Genomic DNA, 18,428 nt, shown 5'->3' on the forward strand with positions numbered 1-18,428 from the left:
CAAAGTTGAATAAAAACAAAAATTTAAAACAGAAAATATTTATTCCTGAGGTCAGGGATATATTTATTTTTTTAAGACGGAATGGGTAACTGGGTTATTCGGGTGCGCGTCCAAGTCCACGACCCCCTTACCCGGGCCGTGACGGAGGGATATGAAAGAAGAGGCGGGTCTTATTTTCGTTATGGCGTTGTATGTACATCCGGGTCAAATAAACGTTGTCTGCCCGTTCGTCTGCCAAGTTGGAATGGGCTCGGATTGTAATTTTTGAAAGAACATTGTTTAAAAATGGAAGTTACACAAGACATAGGGCTTGCAACTGAAAAAAACGGGGAAGACCCAAGAAAATTAAAAGTGAGTTAGAATTGAGTAAAAGTCTTCATAGATATTCCATCACGAACAGGTGACCATTCACGAAGCCTTGATTAACTTCATCAAATTCGTTTACAAAATCATGAGGATAGTAGACATGATTGGCTTAATAAAGAATTAGCGAACACTTTTCACCCTTACAGATGTACTCCAAATCCAAAACACCGGCACCAAATTCACTAACTACCTTCTTAATTGCTATTAAAAACAATTCCCGAATAATTACCGGACCCTCGCATTTAGACGGCTCCATTTTGAACCCCTGTGAAGACGCTTATCTGTACAACCATAGCCCACTCGATCCGCGCTCCCGGACGCTGCGCTGCTCGCGCTATCGTGACGCATGTGATCGAGTGGGCTATGGTACAACGCAAGAGGCCAGAGGGGTCGTAGTCATAGCGACAGAGGTAAACAGCAATTACGTATTTTTTGCCCTCCTTGTCAGCAACGTCACCAATACGTAGTTTTAGTGAGCCATTAAGATAATTTAATTTTTTGGTTACGTGTTGAAGGAAGGGGATATATACTCGGCTATGAGTCGGACTGCAGTAAAGGCCAAACGTTGTGCATTCCGTTTTAAAACAAGACGGCCCAAGGGCTCGTAATAGTAGCCACATCGTACGAATGAATAACCCCTCTATACCCTACCCTAAAGAGTGGATAACCCCTCTATACCCTACCCTAAAGAGTGGATAACCCCTCTATACCCTACCCTAATGTGTGGATAACCCCTCTATACCCTACCCTAAAGAGTGGATAACCCCTCTATACCCTACCCTAAAGAGTGGATAACCCCTCTATACCCTACCCTAAAGAGTGTATAACCATTCTATACCCTACCCTAATGAGTGGATAACCCCTCTATACCCTACCCTAGTGTGTGGATAACCCCTCTATACCCTACCCTAATGAGTTGTTCAGAAGTATCCGACCCCAAAAGATACAAGTTCAGAAGTATCCGACCCCAAAAGATACAAGTTCAGAAGTATCCGACCCCAAAAGATACAAGTTCAGAAGTATCCGACCCCAAAAGATACAAGTTCAGAAGTATCCGACCCCAAAACATACAAGTTCAGAAGTATCCGACCCCAAAAGAGACAAGTTCAGAAGTATCCAACCCCAAAAGAGACAAGTTCAGAAGTATCCGACCCCAAAAGAGACAAGTTCAGAAGTATCCGACCCCAAAGATACAAGTTCAGAAGTATCCGACCCCAAAAGAGACAAGTTCAGAAGTATCCGACCCCAAAAGAGACGAGTTCAGAAGTATCCGACCCCAAAAGAGACAAGTTCAGAAGTATCCAACCCCCAAAGATACAAGTTCAGAAGTATCCGACCCCACAAATAAGAGGGCTTCGCCCCCATCCTCGACTCTTGAGACACATTTGAATTAACCGCCAAAGCTACCGAACGAGAACGAAACACACGAGGAGCGCAGTAGGAAACGGGGAAAATCGTTATCTATTTAATTAGCACATAAATAAAAAGAAAATAAATATAAAAACCTAAAAGGAAAAAAATCAGAAGTGTCCGACCTCACAGATAAAAATTCAAAAGTATCCGACCCCACAGATAGAGAGGTACCCTCCCCCAGGGCCGGATTAAGGGGGGGCAGAGGGGGCATCTGCCCCCGGGCGCCAGCAAAATAGGGGCGCCCAAGATGTCTGGTGATACCCAAATCTGAGCGATTGTTTTATTAAATTTTCGAAAAACTCAAGAACATGACGTTAGTTTTGAATGATTACGGGACTGTTTTTCGTTTTTAAATAGGTATATTAGCTTTCGAGACCAATTTATTACACCAAATTAGTTGGGAGGAGACGATAAATAGATTTTCCGAGTCTAAATCTAGAAAAGCCTATTCAAAGACATAGGCAGGGCTGATACTAAGTCACTTTTTTCAAATTCGGTTACTAAAAGTCACTTTTCCAAAAATTAGTTACTATTTGTCACTTTTATTGGATTTTTGAGTCTTTCGGTGTTATTTATCTTCTCGACCACAACGTTAAACGTAATATATTTGACTGTATGACGGTTTAAACGCAAAAACAGCGAGATACAGTTGATCAAACCCAAAAAATTGTGGAGCTCGCTTCGCTCGCTCATAAAATATTTAACTTAATATTTATAATCAATCCAATTCAAATGAATGTTTTAGTTTTGATTTAAAACGACATCAATTACTTTGCATTCTGAGCTGTGCTCCAAAACGGTTTAATTCAATTTCGCCGTAGAAATTTTATGATCGGACCTTTCCTTTGACTGGAAATATCTAAGCCCATAGATTGGGCTTAATTACGGCACCGACCTTTAAAATATCTTTAACTACTGAAAATAATTATGAAAATCGATCATGTCTGAAAACATTTCATTTAAAGTGCCCTTATTTTATAGCTTAATTTGCCCTTATTTAGTCACTTTTTGCTTACTATTTTTAAATTTATTAGTCACTTATTCAACTAAAATTGAGCGTATGAGTGAGTATCAGCCATGCATAGGGATACTTTTCACTTAACAAAATTACAATAGGGAGCTAACAGCTGGCTAGGGGGAAGAGATAGTCTGACGTCACGCAGCCGCCCTCTGGTTGGCATTTTTGCGCGTAGAATACTGTTTCCAACCGTTAGGGGGGATGAAACTCCAGTAAGAGATAGAAGGGTGTGACGTTTCAGGGTCAGAACTGTTAGCTCCCTATATTTCTAATAAAAACAAAATTGTTATAAATTTCTAGCTGGTTTTTTTAAATTATGGGACCAAGGGAGGGGGCGCCCATCGAGCCACTGCCCCCGGGCGAAAATCTTCTTAATCCGGCCCTGCGGCCTCCCCCCATCCCCGACACTTTAGAGATAAAGATAAAAACTCGAATCATTTGTCGAGTCTCTATGGTTCAGTGGTAGCGAACCTTACTGCTGCGCCAGCGACCCGGGTTCAATTCCCGGGTGCGTCGCGAAAATTTTTTAATTAAAATTAAATCTCTAACAGAGCTCAGCTACCCCTATTGGTGGGTTTAGGTACTATCGAGTTCCTTTTAAGCTAAAATCTAACGATAACTATAGCGAAAACTCCGGCCACTACTGTTACTACTGTTACTACTACTACTACGGCTCGGGTCAAACTACTGTTACTACACTACTGTTACTACTACTACTACGGCTCGGGTCAAACTAAGAGCCTCATCGTATACTACGATGTGGCTAAAAATAAATCTATCCCTGCTGAGGTGTATAAATTTAAGTAACAAATAATTAAAAAAATATATTACAAAATAAAAAGGGTCATTCCTATTTTAGAGGCCGTTTTCCATAGTGGTAAAATTTTTAGTAGGATGGTAGTAAAAATAGTAGTATTCCCCCTACGAGGAAAAGCGGAACCTATGATGGAGAAAATAGTATGAATTGCTACATTGTGCCGACTAACCATAAATTGCCGCCTTTTCCAAAATATTGCTGACTAACCATAAATTGCCGCCTTTTCCAAAATATTGCTGACTAACCATAAATTGCCGCCTTTTCCAAATTATTTCTGACTAACCATAAATTGCTGCCTTTTCCAAAACATTGCTATATTACTGTCTTTTTCCGTGTAAAGAGGCGCATACTTAGCCTTTCGTGAATAAACAGGAAAAATGAAATGGGGTAATGCACTGGCCTTTTAACAAGGCGTTTTAAGTGTTCTAATTGCGAGGCCAGTACAGAATGAACATGCAAAACGAAATGTTGGAATAATACATTGGCCTTTTAACTAGGGGTCCTAAGAGACCTAATTGCGAGGCCAGTACAGATATGCCCTTACGTTCAAACGAGATTAGACCAGGTTAGGTTAGGTTTGGTTTAGGCGAGGCGGGTGAAATTCCATGTCGGGCCTCTCAAGTAGGCGTTGGTAATGGCCTACTTGAGAGGCCATTAGAAAATAAACATGCAAAACGGAACCGTGGACAATTACACGGGCCTCTGAACTAAGCGTTTGTAGTGGCCTACTTGAGAGGCAAGTAGAGAATAAACACGCAAAATTAAACTAGGGACAATACATGGGTCTCTTATCTATGTTTTTATGGTCGGCTACTTTGCCGTTCGTGAATAAATATTAAAAACGAAATGGAAGTATCACATTGGCCTTTAACCTAGGTGTCCTAAGTGGCCTAATTGCGAGGCTAGTACAGATATGTCCTAACATTCAAACTACATAAGTATAGGTTAGGTTAGGTTAGGTTGGGTTAGGTTGGGTTGGGTTAGGTTGGGTTAGGTTGGGTTAGGTTGGGTTGGGTTTGGTTGGGTTGGGTTAGGTTGGGTTAGGTTGGGTTGGGTTAAGTTGGGTTAGGTTAGGTTATTTTGGGTTAGGTTGGGTTAGGTTAGGTTAGGTTGGGTTAGGTTAGGTTAGGTTGGGTTGGGTAAGGTTAGGTTAGGTGTCGGGCCGCTCATCTTCGCGTCAGTAGTGGCCTACTTGAGAGGCAAGTAGAGAATAAACACGCAAAATTAAACTAGGGACAATACATGGGTCTCTTATCTATGTTTTTATCGTCGGCTACTTTGCCGTTCGTGAATAAATATTAAAAACGAAATGGAAGTATCACATTGGCCTTTAAACTAGGTGTCCTAAGTGGCCTAATTGCGAGGCCAGTACAGATATGTCCTAACATTCAAACTACATAAGTATAGGTTAGGTTAGGTTAGGTTAGGTTAGGTCAGGTTAGGTTAGGTTAGGTTAGGTTGGGTTAGGTTGGGTTGGGTTAGGTTGGGTTAGGTTGGGTTGGGTTAAGTTGGGTTAGGTTAGGTTAAGTTGGGTTAGGTTAGGTTATTTTGGGTTAGGTTGGGTTAGGTTAGGTTAGGTTGGGTTAGGTTAGGTTAGGTTGAGTTAGGTTAGGTTAGGTTGGGTTAGGTTAGGTTAGGTGTCGGGCCGCTCATCTTCGCGTCAGTAGTGGCCTACTTGAGAGGCCAGTAGAGAATAAACAAGCAAAATGGATCCATGGACTATTTCACTGGCCGCTCAACTAGGCGTCAGTAGTGGCCTACTTGAGAGGCCAGTAGAGAATAAACAAGCAAAATGGATCCATGGACTATTACACGGGCCGCTCAACTAGGCGTCTGTAGTGGCCTACTTGAGAGGCCAGTAGAGAATAAACAAGCAAAATGGAACCATGGACTATTACACTGGCCTCTCAATTAGGCGTCTGTAGTGGCCTACTTGAGAGGCCAGTAGAGAATAAACAAAGAAAATGGAGCCATGGACTATTTCACTGGCCGCTCAACTAGGCGTCAGTAGTGGCCTACTTGAGAGGCCAGTAGAGAATAAACAAGCAAAATGGATCGATGGACTATTACACGGGCCGCTCAACTAGGCGTCTGTAGTGGCCTACTTGAGAGGCCAGTAGAGAATAAACAAGCAAAATGGAGCCATGGACTATTACACTGGCCGCTCAACTAGGCGTCAGTAGTGGCCTACTTGAGAGGCCAGTAGAGAATAAACAAGCAAAATGGAACCATGGACAATTACACTGGCCGCTCAACCAGGCGTCTGTAGTGGCCTACTTGAGAGGCCAGTAGAGAATAAACAAGCAAAATGGAACCATGGACTATTACACTGACCGCTCAACTAGGCGTCCGTAGTTGCCTACTTGAGAGGCCAGTAGAGAATAAACAAGCAAAATGGAACCATGGACTATTACACTGGCCGCTCAACTAGGCGTCCGTAGTTGCCTACTTGAGAGGCCAGTAGAGAATAAACAAGCAAAATGGAACCATGGACTATTACACTGGCCGCTCAACTAGGCGTCAGTAGTGGCCTACTTGAGAGGCCAGTAGAGAATAAACAAGCAAAATGGAACCATGGACTATTACACTGGCCGCTCAACTAGGCGTCAGTAGTGGCCTACTTGAGAGGCCAGTAGAGAATAAACAAGCAAAATGGAACCATGGACTATTACACTGGCCGCTCAACTAGGCGTCTTTAGTGGCCTACTTGAGAGGCCAGTAGAGAATAAACAAGCAAAATGGAACCATGGACAATTACACTGGCCGCTCAACTAGGCGTCCGTAGTTGCCTACTTGAGAGGCCAGTAGAGAATAAACAAGCAAAATGGAACCATGGACTATTACACTGGCCTCTCAATTAGGCGTCTGTAGTTGCCTACTTGAGAGGCCAGTAGAGAATAAACAAAGAAAATGGAACCATGGACTATTTCACTGGCCGCTCAACCAGGCGTCTGTAGTGGCCTACTTGAGAGGCCAGTAGAGAATAAACAAGCAAAATGGAACCATGGACTATTACACTGACCGCTCAACTAGGCGTCCGTAGTTGCCTACTTGAGAGGCCAGTAGAGAATAAACAAGCAAAATGGAACCATGGACTATTACACTGGCCGCTCAACTAGGCGTCTTTAGTGGCCTACTTGAGAGGCCAGTAGAGAATAAACAAGCAAAATGGAACCATGGACAATTACACTGGCCGCTCAACTAGGCGTCAGTAGTGGCCTACTTGAGAGGCCAGTAGAGAATAAACAAGCAAAATGGAACCATGGACAATTACACTGGCCGCTCAACCAGGCGTCTGTAGTGGCCTACTTGAGAGGCCAGTAGAGAATAAACAAGCAAAATGGAACCATGGACTATTACACTGGCCGCTCAACTAGGCGTCCGTAGTTGCCTACTTGAGAGGCCAGTAGAGAATAAACAAGCAAAATGGAACCATGGACTATTACACTGACCGCTCAACTAGGCGTCAGTAGTGGCCTACTTGAGAGGCCAGTAGAGAATAAACAAGCAAAATGGAACCATGGACTATTACACTGGCCGCTCAACTAGGCGTCAGTAGTGGCCTACTTGAGAGGCCAGTAGAGAATAAACAAGCAAAATGGAACCATGGACTATTACACTGGCCGCTCAACTAGGCGTCTTTTGTGGACTACTTGAGAGGCCAGTAGAGAATAAACAAGCAAAATGGAACCATGGACAATTACACTGGCCGCTCAACTAGGCGTCCGTAGTTGCCTACTTGAGAGGCCAGTAGATAATAAACAAGCAAAATCGAACCATGGACTATTACACTGGCCTCTCAATTAGGCGTCTGTAGTTGCCTACTTGAGAGGCCAGTAGAGAATAAACAAAGAAAATGGAACCATGGACTATTTCACTGGCCGCTCAACCAGGCGTCTGTAGTGGCCTACTTGAGAGGCCAGTAGAGAATAAACAAGCAAAATGGAACCATGGACTATTACACTGACCGCTCAACTAGGCGTCCGTAGTTGCCTACTTGAGAGGCCAGTAGAGAATAAACAAGCAAAATGGAACCATGGACTATTACACTGGCCGCTCAACTAGGCGTCAGTAGTGGCCTACTTGAGAGGCCAGTAGAGAATAAACAAGCAAAATGGAACCATGGACTATTACACTGGCCTCTGAATTAGGCGTCTGTAGTTGCCTACTTGAGAGGCCAGTAGAGAATAAACAAAGAAAATGGAACCATGGACTATTTCACTGGCCGCTCAACCAGGCGTCTGTAGTGGCCTACTTGAGAGGCCAGTAGAGAATAAACAAGCAAAATGGAACCATGGACTATTACACTGACCGTTCAACTAGGCGTCCGTAGTTGCCTACTTGAGAGGCCAGTAGAGAATAAACAAGCAAAATGGAACCATGGACTATTACACTGGCCGCTCAACTAGGCGTCAGTAGTGGCCTACTTGAGAGGCCAGTAGAGAATAAACAAGCAAAATGGAACCATGGACTATTACACTGGCCTCTCAATTAGGCGTCTGTAGTTGCCTACTTGAGAGGCCAGTAGAGAATAAACAAAGAAAATGGAACCATGGACTATTTCACTGGCCGCTCAACCAGGCGTCTGTAGTGGCCTACTTGAGAGGCCAGTAGAGAATAAACAAGCAAAATGGAACCATGGACTATTACACTGGCCGCTCAACTAGGCGTCAGTAGTGGCCTACTTGAGAGGCCAGTAGAGAATAAACAAGCAAAATGGAACCATGGACAATTACACTGGCCGCTCAACTAGGCGTCAGTAGTGGCCTACTTGAGAGGCCAGTAGAGAATAAACAAGCAAAATGGAACCATGGACTATTACACTGGCCGCTCAACTAGGCGTCTGTAGTGGCCTACTTGAGAGGCCAGTAGAGAATAAACAAGCAAAATGGAACCATGGACTATTACACTGGCCTCTCAATTAGGCGTCTGTAGTTGCCTACTTGAGAGGCCAGTAGAGAATAAACAAAGAAAATGGAGCCATGGACTATTTCACTGGCCGCTCAACCAGGCGTCTGTAGTGGCCTACTTGAGAGGCCAGTAGAGAATAAACAAGCAAAATGGAACCATGGACTATTACACTGGCCGCTCAACTAGGCGTCCGTAGTTGCCTACTTGAGAGGCCAGTAGAGAATAAACAAGCAAAATGGAACCATGGACTCTTACACTGGCCGCTCAACTAGGCGTCAGTAGTGGCCTACTTGAGAGGCCAGTAGAGAATAAACAAGCAAAATGGAACCATGGACTATTACACTGGCCGCTCAACTAGGCGTCTGTAGTGGCCTACTTGAGTGGCCAGTAGAGAATAAACAAGCAAAATGGAACCATGGACTATTACACTGGCCTCTCAATTAGGCGTCTGTAGTTGCCTACTTGAGAGGCCAGTAGAGAATAAACAAAGAAAATGGAACCATGGACTATTTCACTGGCCGCTCAACCAGGCGTCTGTAGTGGCCTACTTGAGAGGCCAGTAGAGAATAAACAAGCAAAATGGAACCATGGACTATTACACTGGCCGCTCAACTAGGCGTCCGTAGTTGCCTACTTGAGAGGCCAGTAGAGAATAAACAAGCAAAATGGAACCATGGACTATTACGCTGGCCGCTCAACTAGGCGTCCGTAGTTGCCTACTTGAGAGGCCAGTAGAGAATAAACAAACAAAATGGAACCATGGACTATTACACTGGCCGCTCAACTAGGCGTCAGTAGTGGCCGACTTGAGAGGCCAGTAGAGAATAAACAAGCAAAATGGAACCATGGACTATTACACTGGCCGCTCAACTAGGCGTCAGTAGTGGCCTACTTGAGAGGCCAGTAGAGAATAAACAAAGAAAATGGAACCATGGACTATTTCACTGGCCGCTCAACCAGGCGTCTGTAGTGGCCTACTTGAGAGGCCAGTAGAGAATAAACAAGCAAAATGGAACCATGGACTATTACACTGGCCGCTCAACTAGGCGTCCGTAGTTGCCTACTTGAGAGGCCAGTAGAGAATAAACAAGCAAAATGGAACCATGGACTATTACACTGGCCGCTCAACTAGGCGTCCGTAGTTGCCTACTTGAGAGGCCAGTAGAGAATAAACAAGCAAAATGGAACCATGGACTATTACACTGGCCTCTCAATTAGGCGTCTGTAGTGGCCTACTTGAGAGGCCAGTAGAGAATAAACAAGCAAAATGGAACCATGGACTATTACACTGGCCGCTCAACTAGGCGTCCGTAGTTGCCTACTTGAGAGGCCAGTAGAGAATAAACAAGCAAAATGGAACCATGGACTATTACACTGGCCTCTCAATTAGGCGTCCGTAGTTGCCTACTTGAGAGGCCAGTAGAGAATAAACAAGCAAAATGGAACCATGGACTATTACACTGGCCGCTCAACTAGGCGTCCGTAGTTGCCTACTTGAGAGGCCAGTAGAGAATAAACAAGCAAAATGGAACCATGGACTATTACACTGGCCGCTCAACTAGGCGTCTGTAGTGGCCTACTTGAGTGGCCAGTAGAGAATAAACAAGCAAAATGGAACCATGGACTATTACACTGGCCTCTCAATTAGGCGTCTGTAGTTGCCTACTTGAGAGGCCAGTAGAGAATAAACAAAGAAAATGGAACCATGGACTATTTCACTGGCCGCTCAACTAGGCGTCTGTAGTGGCCTACTTGAGAGGCCAGTAGAGAATAAACAAGCAAAATGGAACCATGGACTATTACACTGGCCGCTCAACTAGGCGTCTGTAGTGGCCTACTTGAGTGGCCAGTAGAGAATAAACAAGCAAAATGGAACCATGGACTATTACACTGGCCTCTCAATTAGGCGTCTGTAGTTGCCTACTTGAGAGGCCAGTAGAGAATAAACAAAGAAAATGGAACCATGGACTATTTCACTGGCCGCTCAACCAGGCGTCTGTAGTGGCCTACTTGAGAGGCCAGTAGAGAATAAACAAGCAAAATGGAACCATGGACTATTACACTGGCCGCTCAACTAGGCGTCCGTAGTTGCCTACTTGAGAGGCCAGTAGAGAATAAACAAGCAAAATGGAACCATGGACTATTACACTGGCCGCTCAACTAGGCGTCCGTAGTTGCCTACTTGAGAGGCCAGTAGAGAATAAACAAGCAAAATGGAACCATGGACTATTACACTGGCCGCTCAACTAGGCGTCAGTAGTGGCCGACTTGAGAGGCCAGTAGAGAATAAACAAGCAAAATGGAACCATGGACTATTACACTGGCCGCTCAACTAGGCGTCAGTAGTGGCCTACTTGAGAGGCCAGTAGAGAATAAACAAGCAAAATGGAACCATGGACTATTACACTGGCCGCTCAACTAGGCGTCCGTAGTTGCCTACTTGAGAGGCCAGTAGAGAATAAACAAGCAAAATGGAACCATGGACTATTACACTGGCCGCTCAACTAGGCGTCCGTAGTTGCCTACTTGAGAGGCCAGTAGAGAATAAACAAGCAAAATGGAACCATGGACTATTACACTGGCCGCTCAACTAGGCGTCAGTAGTGGCCTACTTGAGTGGCCAGTAGAGAATAAACAAGCAAAATGGAACCATGGACTATTACACTGGCCTCTCAATTAGGCGTCTGTAGTTGCCTACTTGAGAGGCCAGTAGAGAATAAACAAAGAAAATGGAACCATGGACTATTTCACTGGCCGCTCAACCAGGCGTCTGTAGTGGCCTACTTGAGAGGCCAGTAGAGAATAAACAAGCAAAATTGAACCATGGACTATTACACTGGCCGCTCAACTAGGCGTCCGTAGTTGCCTACTTGAGAGGCCAGTAGAGAATAAACAAGCAAAATGGAACCATGGACTATTACACTGGCCGCTCAACTAGGCGTCCGTAGTTGCCTACTTGAGAGGCCAGTAGAGAATAAACAAGCAAAATAGAACCATGGACTATTACACTGGCCGCTCAACTAGGCGTCTGTAGTGGCCTACTTGAGTGGCCAGTAGAGAATAAACAAGCAAAATGGAACCATGGACTATTACACTGGCCTCTCAATTAGGCGTCTGTAGTTGCCTACTTGAGAGGCCAGTAGAGAATAAACAAAGAAAATGGAACCATGGACTATTTCACTGGCCGCTCAACTAGGCGTCTGTAGTGGCCTACTTGAGAGGCCAGTAGAGAATAAACAAGCAAAATGGAACCATGGACTATTACACTGGCCGCTCAACTAGGCGTCCGTAGTTGCCTACTTGAGAGGCCAGTAGAGAATAAACAAGCAAAATGGAACCATGGACTATTACACTGGCCGCTCAACTAGGCGTCAGTAGTGGCCGACTTGAGAGGCCAGTAGAGAATAAACAAGCAAAATGGAACCATGGACTATTACACTGGCCGCTCAACTAGGCGTCAGTAGTGGCCTACTTGAGTGGCCAGTAGAGAATAAACAAGCAAAATGGAACCATGGACTATTACACTGGCCTCTCAATTAGGCGTCTGTAGTTGCCTACTTGAGAGGCCAGTAGAGAATAAACAAAGAAAATGGAACCATGGACTATTTCACTGGCCGCTCAACCAGGCGTCTGTAGTGGCCTACTTGAGAGGCCAGTAGAGAATAAACAAGCAAAATGGAACCATGGACTATTACACTGGCCGCTCAACTAGGCGTCCGTAGTTGCCTACTTGAGAGGCCAGTAGAGAATAAACAAGCAAAATGGAACCATGGACTATTACACTGGCCGCTCAACTAGGCGTCCGTAGTTGCCTACTTGAGAGGCCAGTAGAGAATAAACAAGCAAAATGGAACCATGGACTATTACACTGGCCGCTCAACTAGGCGTCAGTAGTGGCCGACTTGAGAGGCCAGTAGAGAATAAACAAGCAAAATGGAACCATGGACTATTACACTGGCCGCTCAACTAGGCGTCAGTAGTGGCCTACTTGAGAGGCCAGTAGAGAATAAACAAGCAAAATGGAACCATGGACTATTACACTGGCCGCTCAACTAGGCGTCCGTAGTTGCCTACTTGAGAGGCCAGTAGAGAATAAACAAGCAAAATGGAACCATGGACTATTACACTGGCCGCTCAACTAGGCGTCCGTAGTTGCCTACTTGAGAGGCCAGTAGAGAATAAACAAGCAAAATGGAACCATGGACTATTACACTGGCCGCTCAACTAGGCGTCAGTAGTGGCCTACTTGAGTGGCCAGTAGAGAATAAACAAGCAAAATGGAACCATGGACTATTACGCTGGCCTCTCAATTAGGCGTCTGTAGTTGCCTACTTGAGAGGCCAGTAGAGAATAAACAAAGAAAATGGAACCATGGACTATTTCACTGGCCGCTCAACCAGGCGTCTGTAGTGGCCTACTTGAGAGGCCAGTAGAGAATAAACAAGCAAAATTGAACCATGGACTATTACACTGGCCGCTCAACTAGGCGTCAGTAGTGGCCTACTTGAGAGGCCAGTAGAGAATAAACAAGCAAAATGGAACCATGGACTATTACACTGGCCGCTCAACTAGGCGTCCGTAGTTGCCTACTTGAGAGGCCAGTAGAGAATAAACAAGCAAAATGGAACCATGGACTATTACACTGGCCGCTCAACTAGGCGTCCGTAGTTGCCTACTTGAGAGGCCAGTAGAGAATAAACAAGCAAAATGGAACCATGGACTATTACACTGGCCGCTCAACTAGGCGTCAGTAGTGGCCTACTTGAGTGGCCATTAGAGAATAAACAAGCAAAATGGAACCATGGACTATTACACTGGCCTCTCAATTAGGCGTCTGTAGTTGCCTACTTGAGAGGCCAGTAGAGAATAAACAAAGAAAATGGAACCATGGACTATTTCACTGGCCGCTCAACCAGGCGTCTGTAGTGGCCTACTTGAGAGGCCAGTAGAGAATAAACAAGCAAAATTGAACCATGGACTATTACACTGGCCGCTCAACTAGGCGTCCGTAGTTGCCTACTTGAGAGGCCAGTAGAGAATAAACAAGCAAAATGGAACCATGGACTATTACACTGGCCGCTCAACTAGGCGTCCGTAGTTGCCTACTTGAGAGGCCAGTAGAGAATAAACAAGCAAAATGGAACCATGGACTATTACACTGGCCGCTCAACTAGGCGTCTGTAGTGGCCTACTTGAGTGGCCAGTAGAGAATAAACAAGCAAAATGGAACCATGGACTATTACACTGGCCTCTCAATTAGGCGTCTGTAGTTGCCTACTTGAGAGGCCAGTAGAGAATAAACAAAGAAAATGGAACCATGGACTATTTCACTGGCCGCTCAACTAGGCGTCTGTAGTGGCCTACTTGAGAGGCCAGTAGAGAATAAACAAGCAAAATGGAACCATGGACTATTACACTGGCCGCTCAACTAGGCGTCCGTAGTTGCCTACTTGAGAGGCCAGTAGAGAATAAACAAGCAAAATGGAACCATGGACTATTACACTGGCCGCTCAACTAGGCGTCAGTAGTGGCCGACTTGAGAGGCCAGTAGAGAATAAACAAGCAAAATGGAACCATGGACTATTACACTGGCCGCTCAACTAGGCGTCAGTAGTGGCCTACTTGAGTGGCCAGTAGAGAATAAACAAGCAAAATGGAACCATGGACTATTACACTGGCCTCTCAATTAGGCGTCTGTAGTTGCCTACTTGAGAGGCCAGTAGAGAATAAACAAAGAAAATGGAACCATGGACTATTTCACTGGCCGCTCAACCAGGCGTCTGTAGTGGCCTACTTGAGAGGCCAGTAGAGAATAAACAAGCAAAATGGAACCATGGACTATTACACTGGCCGCTCAACTAGGCGTCCGTAGTTGCCTACTTGAGAGGCCAGTAGAGAATAAACAAGCAAAATGGAACCATGGACTATTACACTGGCCGCTCAACTAGGCGTCCGTAGTTGCCTACTTGAGAGGCCAGTAGAGAATAAACAAGCAAAACGGAACCATGGACTATTACACTGGCCGCTCAACTAGGCGTCAGTAGTGGCCGACTTGAGAGGCCAGTAGAGAATAAACAAGCAAAATGGAACCATGGACTATTACACTGGCCGCTCAACTAGGCGTCAGTAGTGGCCTACTTGAGAGGCCAGTAGAGAATAAACAAGCAAAATGGAACCATGGACTATTACACTGGCCGCTCAACTAGGCGTCCGTAGTTGCCTACTTGAGAGGCCAGTAGAGAATAAACAAGCAAAATGGAACCATGGACTATTACACTGGCCGCTCAACTAGGCGTCCGTAGTTGCCTACTTGAGAGGCCAGTAGAGAATAAACAAGCAAAATGGAACCATGGACTATTACACTGGCCGCTCAACTAGGCGTCAGTAGTGGCCTACTTGAGTGGCCAGTAGAGAATAAACAAGCAAAATGGAACCATGGACTATTACACTGGCCTCTCAATTAGGCGTCTGTAGTTGCCTACTTGAGAGGCCAGTAGAGAATAAACAAAGAAAATGGAACCATGGACTATTTCACTGGCCGCTCAACCAGGCGTCTGTAGTGGCCTACTTGAGAGGCCAGTAGAGAATAAACAAGCAAAATTGAACCATGGACTATTACACTGGCCGCTCAACTAGGCGTCCGTAGTTGCCTACTTGAGAGGCCAGTAGAGAATAAACAAGCAAAATGGAACCATGGACTATTACACTGGCCGCTCAACTAGGCGTCCGTAGTTGCCTACTTGAGAGGCCAGTAGAGAATAAACAAGCAAAATGGAACCATGGACTATTACACTGGCCGCTCAACTAGGCGTCTGTAGTGGCCGACTTGAGAGGCCAGTAGAGAATAAACAAGCAAAATGGAACCATGGACTATTACACTGGCCGCTCAACTAGGCGTCAGTAGTGGCCTACTTGAGAGGCCAGTAGAGAATAAACAAGCAAAATGGAACCATGGACTATTACACTGGCCGCTCAACTAGGCGTCAGTAGTGGCCGACTTGAGAGGCCAGTAGAGAATAAACAAGCAAAATGGAACCATGGACTATTACACTGGCCGCTCAACTAGGCGTCAGTAGTGGCCTACTTGAGAGGCCAGTAGAGAATAAACAAGCAAAATGGAACCATGGACTATTACACTGGCCGCTCAACTAGGCGTCCGTAGTTGCCTACTTGAGAGGCCAGTAGAGAATAAACAAGCAAAATGGAACCATGGACTATTACACTGGCCGCTCAACTAGGCGTCTGTAGTTGCCTACTTGAGAGGCCAGTAGAGAATAAACAAAGAAAATGGAACCATGGACTATTTCACTGGCCGCTCAACCAGGCGTCTGTAGTGGCCTACTTGAGAGGCCAGTAGAGAATAAACAAGAAAAATGGAACCATGGACTATTACACTGGCCGCTCAACTAGGCGTCCGTAGTTGCCTACTTGAGAGGCCAGTAGAGAATAAACAAGCAAAATGGAACCATGGACTATTACACTGGCCGCTCAACTAGGCGTCAGTAGTGGCCTACTTGAGAGGCCAGTAGAGAATAAACAAGCAAAATGGAACCATGGACTATTACACTGGCCGCTCAACTAGGCGTCTGTAGTGGCCTACTTGAGTGGCCAGTAGAGAATAAACAAGCAAAATGGAACCATGGACTATTACCCTGGCCTCTCAATTAGGCGTCTGTAGTTGCCTACTTGAGAGGCCAGTAGAGAATAAACAAGCAAAATGGAACCATGGACTATTACACTGGCCGCTCAACTAGGCGTCTGTAGTGGCCTACTTGAGAGGCCAGTAGAGAATAAACAAGCAAAATGGAACCATGGACTATTACACTGGCCGCTCAACTAGGCGTCCGTAGTTGCCTACTTGAGAGGCCAGTAGAGAATAAACAAGCAAAATGGAACCATGGACTATTACACTGGCCGCTCAACTAGGCGTCCGTAGTTGCCTACTTGAGAGGCCAGTAGAGAATAAACAAGCAAAATGGAACCATGGACTATTACACTGTCCGCTCAACTAGGCGTCAGTAGTGGCCGACTTGAGAGGCCAGTAGAGAATAAACAAGCAAAATGGAACCATGGACTATTACACTGGCCTCTCAATTAGGCGTGTGTAGTTGCCTACTTGAGAGGCCAGTAGAGAATAAACAAAGAAAATGGAACCATGGACTATTTCACTGGCCGCTCAACCAGGCGTCTGTAGTGGCCTACTTGAGAGGCCAGTAGAGAATAAACAAGCAAAATGGAACCATGGACTATTACACTGGCCGCTCAACTAGGCGTCAGTAGTGGCCTACTTGAGAGGCCAGTAGAGAATAAACAAGCAAAATGGAACCATGGACTATTACACTGGCCGCTCAACTAGGCGTCCGTAGTTGCCTACTTGAGAGGCCAGTAGAGAATAAACAAGCAAAATGGAACCATGGACTATTACACTGGCCGCTCAACTAGGCGTCAGTAGTGGCCTACTTGAGACGCCAGTAGAGAATAAACAAGCAAAATGAAACCATGGACTATTACACTGGCCGCTCAACTAGGCGTCTGTAGTGGCCTACTTGAGAGGCCAGTAGAGAATAAACAAGCAAAATGGAACCATGGACTATTACACTGGCCGCTCAACTAGGCGTCCGTAGTTGCCTACGTGAGAGGCCAGTAGAGAATAAACAAGCAAAATGGAACCATGGACTATTACACTGGCCGCTCAACTAGGCGTCAGTAGTGGCCGACTTGAGAGGCCAGTAGAGAATAAACAAGCAAAATGGAACCATGGACTATTACACTGGCCGCTCAACTAGGCGTCAGTAGTGGCCTACTTGAGAGGCCAGTAGAGAAGAAACAAGCAAAATGGAACCATGGACTATTACACTGGCCTCTCAATTAGGCGTCTGTAGTTGCCTACTTGAGAGGCCAGTAGAGAATAAACAAGCAAAATGGAGCCATGGACTATTACACTGGCCGCTCAACTAGGCGTCAGTAGTGGCCTACTTGAGAGGCCAGTAGAGAATAAACAAGCAAAATGGAACCATGGGCAATTACACTGGCCGCTCAACTAGGCGTCAGTAGTGGCCTACTTGAGAGGCCAGTAGAGAATAAACAAGCAAAATGGAACCATGGACAATTACACTGGCCGCTCAACCAGGCGTCTGTAATGGCCTACTTGAGAGGCCAGTAGAGAATAAACAAGCAAAATGGAACCATGGACTATTACACTGACCGCTCAACTAGGCGTCCGTAGTTGCCTACTTGAGAGGCCAGTAGAGAATAAACAAGCAAAATGGAACCATGGACTATTACACTGGCCGCTCAACTAGGCGTCCGTAGTTGCCTACTTGAGAGGCCAGTAGAGAATAAACAAGCAAAATGGAACCATGGACTATTACACTGGCCGCTCAACTAGGCGTCAGTTGTGGCCTACTTGAGAGGCCAGTAGAGAATAAACAAGCAAAATGGAACCATGGACTATTACACTGGCCGCTCAACTAGGCGTCTGTAGTGGCCTACTTGAGTGGCCAGTAGAGAATAAACAAGCAAAATGGAACCATGGACTATTACACTGGCCTCTCAATTAGGCGTCTGTAGTTGCCTACTTTAGGGGCCAGTAGAGAATAAACAAGCAAAATGGAGCCATGGACTATTACACTGGCCGCTCAACTAGGCGTCAGTAGTGGCCTACTTGAGAGGCCAGTAGAGAATAAACAAGCAAAATGGAACCATGGACAATTACACTGGCCGCTCAACCAGGCGTCTGTAGTGGCCTACTTGAGAGGCCAGTAGAGAATAAACAAGCAAAATGGAACCATGGACTATTACACTGGCCGCTCAACTAGGCGTCAGTAGTGGCCTACTTGAGAGGCCAGTAGAGAATAAACAAGCAAAATGGAACCATTGACAATTACACTGGCCTCTCAATTA

General features: G+C 45.5%; 1 long non-coding RNA gene across 1 annotated transcript in view; it reads right to left on the bottom strand.

The window, feature by feature from the left end:
- Window positions 1-227: 227 nt before the first annotated feature.
- Window positions 228-18,428, bottom strand: part of LOC149619025 (uncharacterized) — a 29,982-nt gene continuing 11,781 nt past the window's right edge. The window contains exons 2-3 of the long non-coding RNA XR_016375196.1: window positions 505-642; window positions 228-316 (exon numbers count right to left, since the gene is read on the bottom strand). This is a non-coding gene — a long non-coding RNA (uncharacterized LOC149619025). The remainder of the gene's footprint in view (window positions 317-504; window positions 643-18,428) is intronic.

This window comes from Phalangium opilio, unplaced genomic scaffold (assembly GCF_054372755.1).
Source record: "Phalangium opilio isolate 3A_F unplaced genomic scaffold, DU_Popi_V2 ptg000209l_1, whole genome shotgun sequence".
Classification (NCBI taxonomy): domain Eukaryota; kingdom Metazoa; phylum Arthropoda; class Arachnida; order Opiliones; family Phalangiidae; genus Phalangium; species Phalangium opilio.